The following is a 16,478-nucleotide window of genomic DNA, read 5'->3' as shown; positions in this document are numbered from 1 at the left end:
ACAAACACCCAAAAAGTAATACTGAGTTTGGGGCTGACATTAAACGGGAAATTAGAGAAGCGTGCAATAAGGGCACAGCAGTTATCATGGGTGACTTTAATCTACACTTAGATTGGGCTAACCAAATTAGTAACAATACTATGGACGAGGAAATAGTAGACTGTATACGGGATGGTTTCCTGGACCAATTTGTCGAGGAAACAACTAGAGATCAGACCATCTTAGACTGGGTATTACGTAATGAGAACGGATTAATTAGCAATGGTGTTGTGTCCGGCCCCCTGGGGAGGAGCGATCATAATATGATAGAATTCTTCATTAAGGTGGAGAGTGAAATAGTTGAATCAGAGACTAGAGTCCTGAATTTAAATAAAGGAAACTACGATGTTATGAGGCAGACAAAGGGATTAATTAATAGGGGGAAAATATAATATGAGAGTAAGCTTCCAGGGAACATCAAAACGTACTGGAAAATTCTTTATAGATATGTGAAGGGCAAAAGATTGGTGAAGTCAAGCGTAGGTCCCTTGCACTCAGAATCAGTGGAATTTATACTGGGGAACAAAGAAATGGCAAAACAATTAAATACATACTTTGGTTCTGTCTTCACAAAGGAGGACACAAATAACCTTCCAGAGATGTCGGGGAACATAGGTTTGAATGAGAGGGTGGAATTCAATGAAATCAGTATTTTTAGGGAAATTGTGTTAGGGAAATTGACGGCATTGAAGGCCGATAAATCCCCAGGGCTGGATAATCTACATCCTAGGCTACTTACAGAGTGGCCCTAGAAATAGTAGATGCATTGCTGGTCATCTTCCAAAATTCTATAGACACTGGAATAGTCCCCATAGATTGGATGGCAGCTAAATTAACCCCACTATAAGAAAGGTGGTTGCGGGAAAACGGGGAATTATAGATCGGTAAGCCTGACATCGGTATTGGGGAAAATGCTAGAGTCCATTATAAAAGATGTAATAGCAGAGCACTTGTAAAATAGTGACAGGATCAGACAAAGTCAACATGGGTTTACAAAAGGTTAATCATGCTTGAATAATCTACTGGAATTTTTTGAGGATGTATCTAGTAGAATATATAAGGGAGAACCAGTGGATGTGGTGCATTTGGACGAACAGAAGGCTTTCGATAAGGTCCCGCATAAGAGATCAGCTTGCTAATTTAAAGCACATGGCATTGGGGGGAATGTATTGAATTGAATAGAGAACCGGTTGACAGACAGGAAGCAAAGAGTTGGAATAAACGGGTTTTTTCCCAGTGGCAGGCAGTGATTAGTCGGGTACCACAGGGATCGGTGCTAGGACCACAGCTGTTCACAATATACATTAATGATCTAGCCGAGGGAACTAGCTGTAATATCTGCACGTTTGCAGACGACACAAAGCTGGGTGGGGGAGTGTGCTTTGAGGAGGATGCAGAGAAACTCCAGTATGATATGGACAGGTTGGGTGATTGGGCAGATGCATGGCAGATGCAGTACAATGTGGGTAAATGTGAGGTTATCAACATTGGTGACAAGAACAGGAAGACAGATTATTATCTGAAAGGCAACAGATTCGGAAAAGGGGAAGTACAAGGAGACCTGGGTGTCCTTGTGCACCAGTCGCTGAAGGTAAGCATGCAGGTGCAGCAGGCGGTTAAGAAGGCAACTGGTATGTTGGCCTTCACAGCGAGAGGATTCGAGTAAAGGAGTAAGGATGTCTTGCTGCAGTTGTACAGGGTCTTGGTGAGACCACACCTTGAGTAATGTGTGCAGTTTCCGTCGCCTTATCTGAGGAAGGATGTTCTTGCCATGGAGGGAGTGCAGCAAAGATTCACCAGACTGATACCTGGGATGGCAGGAATGACGTATGAATAGAGATTGGGTCAATGAGGCTTATATTCGCTGGAGTTTCGAATAATAAGGGGGGATCCATTGAAACTTATAGAATTCTAACAGGACTAGACAGACGAGATGCAGGAAGGTTGTTCCCGTTGGTGCAGGAGTCCAGAACCAGGGTTTACAGTCTAAGGATAAGGGGTAAGCCATTTAGGACTGAGATGAGGAGGAATTTCTTCACCCAGAGAGTGGTAAACCTGTGGAATTCTCTACCAGAGAAGGCAGATGTGGCCAAATTATTAAATATATTCAAGAAGGAGCTAGATATATTTCTTAAGGCTAAAGGGATCAAGGGATATCACAAAAAGCAGGGACCAGGTTCTGAATTTGGATGATCAGCCATGATCTCATTAAATGGTGGGACAGGCTCGAGGGGCCGTATGTCCTACTCCTGCTCCTATCTTCTATGTTTCTTTGTTTGTATGTTTCTCAGAAGGATGTGAAGGCACTTGAGAGGGTGCAGAGGAGATTTAACGGTGATGGGGGATCTTAGTTACAAGGACAGGTTGGAGAAGCTGGATTTTTATCATTACAGCAAAGGAGGTTGAGGTGTGACTTGATAGAGGTGATTATGACAGGTTTGCCTTGGCTACACGGGGAAAGGCTCTTCCCAACAGCTGATGATACAATGACTAGGGGACACAGATTTAACCTTTTGGGCAAAAGATACAGGTGGGATGTGCGGAAAAACGTTTTGATTGAGCGAGTGGTGATGATCTGGAAGTCGCTGCCGTTAGAAGAGGCTGGAAGTGGAGACACTCAAATTTTTCTAACGGAGACTGGATAGGCACTTGAGGGAATTAAAGTTGCAGTGCTACGGGGTAAGAGCGGGGGAATAGCACTGACTGGATTTCTCTATAGACAGCCGGCAAGGACGCAATGGGCCGAATGACCTCCATCTGTGCCGTTATGATTCTATGACTATGTTTGAAATGATTGCTTTAAGGATTCAATGCCGCATGCCCCCGAACGGAGATAATCGGCCACAGAAATGTTCTTATGACTGTGTAGGTATGAGGTTAATTTAGAACAAATTGTTTATACAATTAAGTTCATTCACATCTAAAAACAGGCTGTGCAGTGCGATTTTGAACTGAGTGCGTTTTAAACAGAGTAGTGCGAGTTGAGTGAATCAGGGAGTTAGGTGAGGAGTGGGAGGAGGAGTTCCCTTGCTTCGCCTTTGCTTTTCCTAACTTTTCACCCTGTAGGAATTGGTTCTTACTTTACACCAAGTAAAGAGTTCGAGAGCAGGAGCAGTCAAACAACAACTGCGAAACCACTAAAATGACCTCACAACCATGGAAGGAGCTGATTGCTAAGTAGGACCTGGTGACTATATGTACATTCCAGTCGTTAAAGTAAAAGTAAGGTCTATAGATTAGAATAAGTAGTGTTTAAATAATATAAGGTCCCTAGTGTAATTAATGGCCCAGAAATTAGGGTCGGGGGCTTCCCGCGGGTGCAAGCCCCCGACCTACACTTACCTAGCATGCCGACATTTCAGACCTCGGCCTGTGTGGAAGCGTCTGTGGCCCGGTCCAGGTCCCGGCGCACTGTGCTAGCGTGATCCAGCGACGTAGTTAGTTCGATGAGCCAGCTGGGATCACGTGAGTACTGGGCAACTAATCGGAGGTTGTAAAAGTTCATTCATGAGTTTGATAGTAAGAACTGTCAAACTCATGAAAACTCCGGGCGCCCAAAACAGTACTTAAACTTAAAATAAAAGTTAAAAAAATCCCACTAATTAAATGAACTATTAATAACATTAAAAAACTATTAAAAAAATTATTCAAATTTCGGAAAACATTTTTTTTCACGAAATCGGGTCCAAAAATACACTTACCTTACTGTAAATTCTACTAAAATAATAAACCTGTGGAAAAAAAATTCTAACTTTAATTATTGGACCACTTACCTTTTAAAATGCAGTCCTTATGCCCGATTTTTACATTTCTAAAATCTAAAGACTTACCCTCACGGAAAAATCTGTAAAAAAAAAACGTAAGTGCAAAGCGCATGCAGAGACTCCCTTGCACACACGTTCGTTCAGAGGTCCGGAAATGCCGGTTTCCCACGCATGCGCTATGCATGAAAGAAACTGGCACTTCCATCGGGTCCACCCGTGGTACTCCGTCCATACTCACGTGTTGGGACCCGAATTACTGGGCCATTATTCTTTAATTTAAAGAAAGTAAAGGGAGTAAATTAAGAGTAGGGCATGGCAGGGCAGCTCGGCAGTGTGGAGTGCTCCTCCTGCGCTATGTGGGAAGTCAGGGACACTTTCTGTGTCCAGGGCGAACATGTGTGCAGGAAGTGTCTCCAGCTGCAGCTAGTCGAAATCCGTCTTTCGGATCTGGAGCTGTGGCTGCGGTCACTGCGGAGCATCCGCAAAGCTGAGATCTTCGTGGATAACATGGTCAACGAGGTGGTCACACCGCAGATAAACAGTGCACAGGCAGACAGGGAATGGGTGACCGCCAGACAGAGTAAAAGAACTAGGAAGGTAGTGCAGGAGTCCCTTGGGTCCATCTCCCTCACCAACATATTTTCTGCTTTGGATACTGATGGGGGAGATTGTTCTTCGGGAATGCAGCAAGAGCCAAGTCCGTGGCACTAGCAGTGGCTCAGCTGCACAGATGGGGAGGAAAAAGACTTGGTGAGCAATACTGATAGGTCATTCGAACGTATGGGGAACAGATAAACATTTCTGTGGCTGCAGACGTGACTCCGGGATGGTATTTTGCCTCCCTGCTGCCAGGGTCAATGATATCACTGAACGGCTGTAGGGCATTCTTGAGGGGGAGGGTGAAAATCGGAAGCCATGGTTCACATTGGTACCAAGGACATGGGTAGAAAGAGGGATGAGGTACTGTAATAAGAATTTAGGGAGCTAGGTAGCAGATTAAAAGCAGGATCTCAAAGTTTGTAATCTCTGGATTTCTCCTGGTGCCAAGTGCTAGTGAGTATAGGAATAGGAGGATAGAGCTGATGAATGTGTGGCTAAAGAGTTGGTGCAGGAGGGAGGGCTTAAGTTTCCTTGATCACTGGGTCTGCTTCTGCGGAAGGTGGGACCTGAACAAGTCGGAAGGGATGCTCCTGAACCGGAACGGGACCAAAATCCTTGTGGGGAAGTTTGCTAGTACTGTTGGGGGGGTGGTTTAAAATAACTTGACAGAAGGATGGGATACGGAGTGCAGCTATAGAAGGGGTTGCTGCACAGCCAAATATAGAGGAAAAAACAAGTCATCCTGTAAGGCAGAGCAAATATGTAATGGCACAAGGGTGTATGTCAAGGCTGGGTGTCATTTGTATTAAGGCGAGGAGTCTTGTGAGTAAGGCAGCTAAATTGAAGGTGTTGGTGCAACCATGGGGGTAGGAAATTGTTGCTATCACAGAGACATGGTTGAGGGAGGGGCAGGACTGGCAGCTCAATATTCCGGGGTATAGAATTTTCTGGCGAGACAGAGGGGTGTGTAAAAGAGGAGGGCTTGTCACACTATTAATCAAGGAGTCAATTACTGCTGTATGGAGGGATGATATCTTAGCAGGTTCCTCTAATGTGGCCATATGGGTAGAACTTACAAAAGAGAATGGTGCCAGCACTTTGCTGGGAGTGTACTATAGGCCCCCAAACAATCAGGGGGAGATAGAGGAACAGATATGTAGGCAAATATCAGAGAAGTGTAGAAATATTAGGGCAATAATAGTAGGGGATTTCAGCTTACCCAATATTAACTGGGATAGACCGACTGTGAAAGGCTTAGAGGGGCGGAATTCTTAATGTGCATCCAGGAGAGCTTTTTCAGCCAGCATGTAGAAAGTCCACCAAGAGAGGGGGCGTTAACTGGACCTAAATCTAGGGAATGTAGCCGGGCAAGTGGTAGAAGTGTTAGTAGGAGAGCATTTTGGTGACAGTTTCCATAATTCGGTGAGATTCAAGGTAGTCATGGAAAAGCAGAAACATGGACCGGAAATAAAGATTATAAATTGGGGGAAGGCCGATTTTTATATGAAAAGGCAGGATCTGGCCAAAGTGGACTGATATCAGCTACTTGTAGGACAATCCACATCAGAGGAATGGGAGTCTTTCAGAAAGGAATTAAGGAGAGTACAACGCCAACGTGTTCCCGTAAAGGTCAAGGGTGGGTTCAAAAAACCAAATGAATCCTGGCTGTCAAGCGATATATAAGAATGGATTAGGAATTAAGGGGGGCTTTTGGTGGGTACAAAGGACTAATAACAGTGGAAGCTCTAGAGGAGTATAGAAAAGACAGGGGCCTACTTAAAAAAGAAATAAGGAGAGCAAAGAGGGGGCATGAAAAAACAGTGTTGGGCAAAATAAAGGAAAATCCCAAGGTGTTTTTATAAGTATATTAAATGGAAGAGGATAACTAGGTTTAGAGTAGGGCCCATTAGGGACCAAAGTGGCAATCTGTGTAGAGAGCCGGAAGATGTAGTTGTGGTTTTAAATGAATATTTTGCATCTGTGTTCACTATGGAGAAGGGTGATGTAGGCATAGAAATTAGGCAGGGGGATTGTGATATACTTGAACAAATGAGTATTCAGAGGGAGGAGGTGCTAGCCATTTAAGCAGACATAAAAGTGGATAAATCCCCAGGCCCTGACGCGATGTATTCCAGGCTGCTGTGTGAGTAAAGGGAGGAGATTGCAAGGGGTCTGATAGAAATGGTCAGAACCTCTCTGGCCACAGGGGAGGTGCCAGAGGACTGGAGAACAGCTGACGTAGAACCATTGTTCAAGAAAGTTAGTATGGATAAACCAGGGAATTACAGGCCAGTGAGCCCAACATCAGTGGTCGGGTAATTACTGGAATAAATTCTGAGGGACAGAATTATTCTCCAATTGGAGAGGTAAGGGTTAATCAAGGATAGTCAGCATTGCTTTGTCAGGGGGAGATCATGTCTAACAATTTGATTGCATTTATCGAGGGTGTGACTAGGTGTGTGAATGAGGGTAGTGTAGTTGATGTAGTCTACATGAACTTCAGCAAGCTTTTGAAAATGTCCCACATGGGAGAATGCTCAAGAAGATAAGAGACCATGGGATCCAGGGTGATTTGGCACATTGCATCCAAAATTGGATTAGTGGCAGGAGACAGTCGATGATGGTCTAAGGTTGTTTTTGCGACTGGAAGCCTGTATCCAGTGGTGCACTGCAGGGATCGGTGCTGGGTACTTTGCTATTTGTTGTGTACATTAATGATTAAGATATGAAGGTAGGAGGTATGATCATTAAGTTCGCAAATGAAACGAAAATTGGTGGAGTTGTAAATAGTGAGGAGGGAAGCCTCAGGCTACAGGACGATATAGGCGGGTTGGTTAGATGGGCAGAACAGTGGCAAATGGAATTTATCGCTGAAACGTGTGAGGTGATGCATTTTGAGAATAATAATAAGGCATGGGAATACACAATGAATGGTAGGACCCTCGGAAGAACAGAGGATGAGATGGACCTTGGTGTGCATGTACATGGTGCATCCCTGAAGGCAGCAGGACAGGTAGATAAGGTTTTTAAAATGGCATATGGGTTACTTGCCTTCATTAGCCAAGGCATAGACTATAAGAGCAGGGAGGTTATGAAGGAGCTTTACGCTGGTTCGGCCACAGCTGGAATACTATGTGCAGTTCTGGTCACCAGACTATAGGAAGGATGTGACTGCATTGGAGAGGTTGCAGAGGAGATTCACCAGGATGTTACCTCGACTGGAGAGCTTCAGCTATGAAGAGACATTGGACAGGCTGGCATTGTTTTCGTTAGAGCAGAGAAGGCTGAGGGGGACATGTTGATGTGTACAAAATTATGAGGGGCATAGATAGGGTAGATATAAAACAACGTTCCCCCTTATTAGAGTGGTCGTTAACCAGCATGCATAGATTTAGGGTAAGTGGCAGGAGGTTCAGAGGGGATTTGAGGAAAAATATTTTCACCCACTGGTTGGTTGAAATCTGGAAATCACTGCCTGAAAGGCTGGTAGATGCAGGAACTCTAAACATTCAAGAAACGTTTAGATGAGCACGTGAAACGCCATAGCATACAAGGCTATGGACCAGGTGCTGGAAAATGGGATTATTATAGACAGGGCTGAATGACCGGCACGGACATGATGGGCTGAAGGGCTTCTTTCTGTGCTGTGTAACTCTATGTATTACTCTATTAATGCCATTACAACGACATCTGACCCTCAACCAGAAAACAGTGACATTGCAGCTGATATACATTCCTTTCTGGTGCAAAAGCACAAAAGGAAAAGAGGCACAGCCATGGCTTACAAAAGAAATGAAGGATTCTATTAAATCCAAAGTGAAGTCATATAAAGTTGCCAGAAAATCTAGCAAGCCTGAGGATTGGAAGCAGTTTAGAGTTCAGCAAAAATGTGTCAAGAGATTGATTAAGAGGGGAAAAATATAGTATGAGAGTAAACTTGCAACGAACATAAAGGTGGATTGTAAAACTTCTGCAAGTCTGTAAAAAGAGAAAGATTAGTGAAGACAAATGTACGTCACTTACATTCAGAAATGGGAGTAATTATAATGGAGAACAAGGAAATGGCAGTGCAATTAAACAAATACTTTGGTTCTGTCTTCATGGAAGAGGACACAGTTAACTTTCCAGAAATGCGAGGGAACCAAGTGTCTAGTGAGAAGGAGGAATTAAAGGAACTTAGTAATAGTAAAAATAATAGAGCTGGAGAAATTAGTGGGAATGTAAGCTGATAACTCCCCAGTGCGACAATTATTCCTGTTTAACTTTCCTCTACCTCTCTCAGTTTCTGTCTCCATTTGTACAACAATTTCTCGCAGCTTTCTCTTGCTCACAAACTCCTATCTTTCTCTTAAGTTGTGCTGAATGTGTGCTGCTTTCTTAATTTATATACATGTGCCTTTACTGTTTATGGCTTTCGTCCATGTAATTTCCCTCATTATATTGTTTTCTTTCTATTTTCCTCCATCTTATCTTTTGCCGGTTTCTCTTTCTGCCTTCTCAGTGTGTCTGCCCAATAATTTCTCCCTCTCTCGCTCTGTCTCTCTATTCTTCTTTCTCTCTTGTTTCACTATCCATTTCAGCACCTACATCACTTACTCTTTGCATCTTTACCTATATTGATTCGTCTCTTGCAGTGTTTACTTTCTTTACCGTGTTACCTCTGCCTCTCTACGCGCTGCAATCAGTTGAACAAAGACCCAGAAATGGAAAATCGGAGGAAATCCATCGTTTTGCTCTTCAGTATATCTGGCTGTTATATATTATTATGGACGCCCATTGTTGTTTATTTTCTATCTCTCCGTATGCCAGCCCTCTCTTCTTCCTCATCCTCCTGCTTCCCATTGAAACTTTCATTCCCAAATATGTGATCAGCTTTTACATGTACGTTGACGAAACCAGTTTTAATCCTGTGTCCCCTCTATCGCCACCCACTCCCCCCCCCCTTTGATGTCGGACTACATTTCCAATATCCTGTTTTGGATGAGCCATAATTTTCTCTAAACAAACATTGGCATGGCTAAATGCATCATCTTTAGTCGCAGCCACAAATATTGTATCCTAATCACCAATATCAATCCCTACATTGGGCGTTAGCTGCCAATGACCCTCAGCACCTCTCTGATCATAGGTTCTGCGTTATACACAATAGTCACTCTATAACAAAGTTCACCTAATTCCGCGTCAGTAGCATCGCCGCATCCATCTTGCCACACAGAGTTCAGGCCCAATCTACTCAACTCTCCCCTTAGTACATTCCTCCCATCGCATGGATCAATCTATTAAACCGCCATTGCACTGCCTTGAAGGCAAGTATACCCTTTCTGTATGAAATAGACCAACCCCGTGCGCAGTACTCCAGGTGAGGTCTCACAAAAGCCCTGTAGTACAATTGTAGTAAGAATTCCTTACTCTTGTACTCGACCCCATTGCACTAAAGGCAAACATGCCATTTACCTTTCTAATTGTTTGCTGTACCTGAATGTACAACTGAATAGTCGTTCAAATTACACTTAAAAATGCTTGCAACTCAAAGTTGCTGTTTTACTTGAGGGAGCCAAATGCCTCAAAATTCAGTTTTCTGTTTACAGGCTTAATCAGATCCAGTCGAACCATATGCATTTGTTCAAAACTATCACGCTTATAACTTTTTCGCTTACCATTATTGAGGATGAGATAACGGGGCACTTAGAAAATCATAATATGTTTAGGCAGAGTCAACATGGTTTTTTGAAAGGGAAATCGTGTTAAGGAAATTTATTGGAGTATATTGAGATGCAACTGGAAGGGTAGATGAAGAGGAAGCAGGTTATCTGGATGTAGATTTTTGGATTTCCAAAAAGCATTCCACAAGGTGCCACTTACAAATGGTTATGGAAGATAAAGGCTTATTAGGTTGGTGCAAAACACTGGCATGGTTAGAGGATTGGATAACGGGCAGAAAACAGAGAGAAGGGAAAAACGGGTCATTTTGCGGTTGGCAGGCTCTTATTAGTGGGGTGCCGCAAGGGTTAGTACTTGGACCACAAATATATACAATCATAAATAATGATTTACATGAAGGAACCTATTGTAAAGTATTCAACTTGATGCCGATGCAAAGCTAGGTGGGAAAGTAAGTTGTGAGGGGGATACACAGATCCTGCAAAGGGATATATACAGTTTGCGTGTTTGTACAATAAACTGTCAGATGTACTAAAATGTGAGCAAATGTGAGGTTATTCACTTTGGTATAAAGAATAAAAAAACAGAATACATTTAACTGGTGACAAAATATTAAATGTTGAATTTCAGAGAGAATTAGGTGTTATCGTACAGGAATATTAGTTGGTGGGTGAGTAGTTACAGCAGAACCCATGGGGGTTGAGATTAATTTTTCCTTGTCTTTGCTTGTAGGCTAGTTCCCATGTTAGAATAAAGTTGCTCGAGTGAAACTGATCCAAAACCATACACAATCCAACTGTGGTTTCATACCGCTTTCATTGATTGGGTGAAATCATATATTGGTAAGGGAATATCTGTCACAAGAGCCTTCAACTGCGTCTTAGAGTGTTCAGATCTTAGGACAATAAGCATTGCTGCTGAATGAAATGTCTAAGATATTGTGGAACGCCGTATCACAGTAAATTTCAGATATTGTTTGATGCAGTGAGAGGAAAGTGGCTCCAATTGTCAATCATGCTATTTACACGGCACTCTTACGTGCCATACTTGTGTCCAGTTTATTTGGCTGGCCTGGTAAGGTCTGTAAAATTATTCCCGCATGAACAACTTGCAGGAAATAGCAATCACTAGCAAGGTCACCCTCTGTGGAGCTGGGTCATGACATTCTTGGACCTCCTTACATTGGAGAGAAAATGGAAAATGGGCGATACGTTTCCAGATTGCCGCGAGCAACCCATGAATTTAATATTATTTAAATTTATGTTTCGATGCCCGCAGTAGCCCTAACTACAGAAATGAATTGGTTATCTTGGCTCTTTCAGCTGTCGCAGCATCAGCGATGTCACCCACAGACGAGTACTGCTGAGGGGGTGCGAATACGTCCGGTCTCAATATTTAATGAAGGTTTTCTGAGGAGAAGCAGGCTGGTTACTGGGGGAGTGATGCTGAGTGGTTGTGAAGGATTTTCAGGTCCATTTAGGCAGTACATCAGCCGTTGAGGTAAATTGAGCTGAGAAGAGACAATCTGGGTATTTTCCGTTGATTGAAAGTTACATTTATATTGTGTTAGTTACAGATGATTCAGGTGATGATGTGCGACGGTTCCCTTCTGATGGGAACAGTTGCTCCAATGATACACGATGCTGCATCATCCTTCCAACTGGCCCTAAATCCACCCAATCAATCATCCTGTGTAACATTAATAATCAGCTGGGCATGTTCAGTCAGCATGTAATTTAATTTTCACAGTTAATAACAGGAAAACATTTAATATTATAATCATACATGTGACGTTACATAACACAGTTTGTTAAGGAGAATATATTACAGTAACCTTCGATTTGCAACTTTGCTTAAAATGTTGTACCAATATCAGTTGATCCATTAAAAAGGTTTTGATCTTTATTGCAATGGCCGATAAACATTGTATGGATAGACATCAGCTATTTCTATTATTTAAATAATTTTGCAATTAAATGCATTGGATAGTTTACCCCATTCTTTAGCTCCTCTCTGAATTTAACCTGGGTCAGCACATAAATAAATGTGTTTGTGCAGCAATTGAGAACCTGAAGCATGAATCCCACCGATTCAATGTAATTAACATCATCATACTGAATGACGGTTGTACGGAGAGATAGAGAATAAACAACAATGGTCGTCCATAGCAAAATAAAACTGCCCGATATACTGAACAGCAAAACGATGGATTTCCTTCGGTTCTCCATCTCTGGATCCTTGTGATTCTTTCCATTGCTGAGGCCCCGGAGTTCCCTGCGGACTCGACTGGACATTAAAATGTGTCTAGCGGTGAGAACATTGAGCAACAAAATCAGAACGAATGGGACACAAGGGATTAAAGTAAGAATAAAGACGTCAAATGCTGCCCAGGTGGGTGAAGTCAAAAAGGTCGGTTTCCAGACACAACCCCAGGGTACGTTCTCCATTATATATTCAGGGTCAAATACAAAGTACCACGGAATGTTTATTAAACAACCCAGTGCACTCACCACCCCGATAACAACAGCCGCAGTTTTCTCGGTGCAATATTTTGTTTTCAGCTTCGGACAACAAATGGCCACAAATCGATCGAAGGTGAAAACCACTGTGAACCAGACAGATGTCGCCGTGGCTGCACAAAGCAAGACCATATTGAGACAGCACACGGGGGTAATTGTCAAGAATGAAACTGGGAAATAAATTTCAACAATGCAGCTTAATATTACATCCGTACAAACTACCAGGAGATCGGCCGTTGCCATGGCGACCAGGTAGCGAGTGATACATTTGGAGAGACCGCACTTTCCTCGGGACAGGATCACAATCGCCGCCAAGTTAACTGCAAGAGATACACAGATCAGTGAGATTTGTTTCCACTCAGACACACTTTATATCCATCGTTATTACAGTTATTTTGAGTGAAGTTTCAGGTTGCTATTGCACTGATGAATGGGATATCATGTGTGCTCTGTTGCTTCCAATCTGCTCCATCGCTGAACTCGCATCTTTCTCCAATTTCTCTCCTAGCTCCCCTCATGCCCTCTACGAGCTCAACTTGGCTGTGGGACCCACCTGCTGCTCACTTGCTCCTATTCCCACCAAACTGCTGACCACCCAACTTCACTTCCTGGCCCGCATGTTAGCTGATATTGTTAATGGTTCTCTCTCCTCACATACTCTCCCCTCCCCTTCAAACATGCTGTCATGAACAACTGCTCAAAAACTATCATTGAAGCCTGTGTCCTTGCCAAGTACCACCCTATCTCCAACATCCCTTTCATTACCATGTCCTTGTTCGTGCTGTCTCCTCTCAAGTCCGTGCCCATCTTTCACAGAATTCCATTTTGGACCACGTCATATCAGCTATCGCCCCCTGCCCGACTTCTAAATCGCCCTTACCAAAGTCAGAATTTGTATTCTATGTAACTGTGTCTGTGGTAAGCTATTCCCTCTCTTCCTTTCCGACCTGTCTCATGCCTTTGTCTGGACAAACCACCTCCAACGCCTCTCCAGCGTCATCCAGCTGGGTGGGACTGCAAACGCCTGGCTCTATTCTTATCTATTTAACCATAGCCTGCAACGGCTTCTGTGCTCGCTCCAACACTGTTACCTCTGGCCCCATCTTATCATCATCTACATGCTACTCATCAGCGATATCATCTGTAAACACAACGTCTTGTTCAAAGGCACGCCGGGGACACCCAGTTCCATCTCACCACCACCTCTCCCAACACGGCACTTGTCCCCATTTTGTCACACCGCTTGTCAGATTGGATGAGGAAAAATTTCCTGCAACATATTATCGGGAAGACCGAAGTCATTGTATTCGTCCCTGCTTTAAACTCCATTCCCAGCCAAAGACTACATCCCGCCCTGGCAAATTTATGAGGCTGGACCAGACCGTGCACAACCTTGGCATTGTAATTGACCCCGAGTTGAGCTTCCGACCGCATATCTTCTCCATCACAAAGACTGCCTACTTCCACCTCCGTAACATCACCCGACTCAGCCACTGCCTCAGCTCAACTGCTGCTGAACCACTCATACATGCTGCGGTGGCCTCTAGGATTGATTACTCCAAATCTCTCCTGGCAACCCTATCATCTTCCAACCTCCTTAAGCTTGAGCTCATCCAAAACTCTGCTGCCTGTATCCCAACTCGCAGCAAGGCCCGTTCACCCAGCACCCCCTGAGGTCGCTGATCTACCATTGCTCCCGGTTCATCAAAGTCTAAATTTTAATATTCTCATTCTTGCTTTCAAATCTCACCCTGGCCTCGCCCCTCCCTATTTCTGTAACTTCTTCCAGCCCTACAATCATCTGAGGTTTCTGCCCTCCTCCAATTCTGGCCTCTTGGGAATCCTGGATTTCAATCGATCCACCATTGGCGACCGTGCCTTCCACTACAAAAGCAATATGGACTGGGCGGGGTGAAGGTGTAATAGGGACTGGGCAGGCTGAAGGTGCAATGGAAGTGGGCTGGGCGAATTTGCAAATTAAACTGGGCGGGATGAAGGTGCCATAGGGACTGCGCAGTGTAAATATTCAGTGGAAGTGGCCATGGTGAATATCCAATGGATGATGTGCAGTGGAGCTGCAATGGAGAACAGTCTAGATGAAGGTGCAATGGAAACTGGGCGATGTGAAGTTGCAAGAGAGTCCGGGCAGGGTGAATGTTCAATGGACGTGGGCGTGTTGGAGGTGCAATGGGGAAGGGGCTAGGTGAACGTGCAGTGGGGCACGGACTAGGCAAAGGTGCAATGGGGATCGGGCTGGGAGAAGGTGCAATAGGGACTCGACAGTCTGATTTTTCACTGAAAGTGGACAGGGTGAAGGTGCAATGCGGTACAGGCTGGGTGAACGTGCAATCGAGAATGGACTGCGTGAAGGTGCAATGGTGACTGGGCGGGTTGAAGGTGCAATAGGGACTGGGCAGGCTGAACGTTCAATGGAAGTCGGTGGGATGAATGTGCAATGGGGAACAGGCTGGGTGAAGATGCAATGGGGAACTGGCTGGGTGAAGGTGCAACGTTGACTGAGCAGAGTGATGGTGAAATTGGGACTGTGGGGTGAAAGTCAAGTGCCAATACAAAGTGAGCCCGGCTGATTAAAGAGAAAAAAATAACTAAAGGTATACATTGAGTACATTACAGAGACAATAATGGAGAGGAAGGCAAATGCGAACACGATGTTCGGAAATAAGCCAATATACAATTAGGAAATCAATGTCGAATTACAAAATTAAATTATCAATCAATATAAAAATAAATATTTCAGAATTCTATAAGCATAGGAATAGTTAAATAGGGATATGGCCACTTAGGAATGGACAGGATAAACTCTAAAATAAAAGCAGTGAAATGAAATAAATTGAACAGTTCTTATACCTCAGTTTTTACCAGGGCCACAAACATGGTGGGCGTGAAATTATCCGAGGAATTCAAAATGCATACCAAGGCTTCTAAGATAGACAGGAGCGAGGTCTTTGATTAGAAGTGCATGTAACATGGGCAATACTGCAATCATGGTGGACTTTAATGTACATATAGACTGGACAAATCAAAAACCACTAATGGTGTGAAGGACGAATTCTTGGAATGCATGCAAGATGGTTTCCTCGATCAGTATTTGGAGGAACCAACCAGGGAACAGACTCTGCTGGATCTGGAATTGTTAATGAGAAAGGGCTAATCAATAATCTTGTGTTAAAGTGTCCTTTACTGACAAATGGTCATAATATGATTGAATTGGAATACGTTTGAGAGTGATGTAGTCCAATCTGAAACTAAATTCTTCAGTCTCAACAACGGAAACTACAAGGGAATGTGGGACAAGTTGAGCATGGTAGATTGGGAGAATATACTAAAAGGTATGAAGGTGGAAATACAATCGCTAACATTCAAGGTAATAATGCATATTTTGAAAAAAAACATATATTTCTCTATGGCATAAAAACCCAAAAGGAGGAGTGATCCAACCAAGGCAAACAAAATAAAATGAACTAGTATTGAGTCAAAGGTGGAAGCTTAAAAAGTTGCCAGAAAAAGGGGTCAGCCTGAGAATTGGGATTTTTTAGAAATCTGCAATGGGTGACCAAAATTTGATAAAGAAAATGAAACTGTAATATGAGCACAAACTAGCCAAAAATGTAAAACCGGATTGTAAATGCTTCTCTATGTATGTAAAAAGGCAAAGTCTGGCGAAAGTAAATGTAGGTCTTTTACAGTCAGAGACGGGAGAATTTATAATGGGGAATGAGGAATTGGGAGAGAAATTAAATAAATACTTTGTTTCTGTCTTCACGAAGTAAGACACAACAAATCTCCCATAAATACGAGAAAACGAAAGCTGTGGCGAGAATAAGGATTTTTAAGAAATTATTTTTAGTAAAAAAAAACAGTAGTAGCAAAATTA

This window comes from Somniosus microcephalus, unplaced genomic scaffold (genome assembly GCF_052327205.1).
Source record: "Somniosus microcephalus isolate GS21.2 unplaced genomic scaffold, FLI_Smic_1.0 unresolved_chr6, whole genome shotgun sequence".
In the NCBI taxonomy this organism is placed as follows: Eukaryota; Metazoa; Chordata; class Chondrichthyes; order Squaliformes; family Somniosidae; genus Somniosus; species Somniosus microcephalus.
This window is presented reverse-complemented; position numbering follows the sequence as displayed.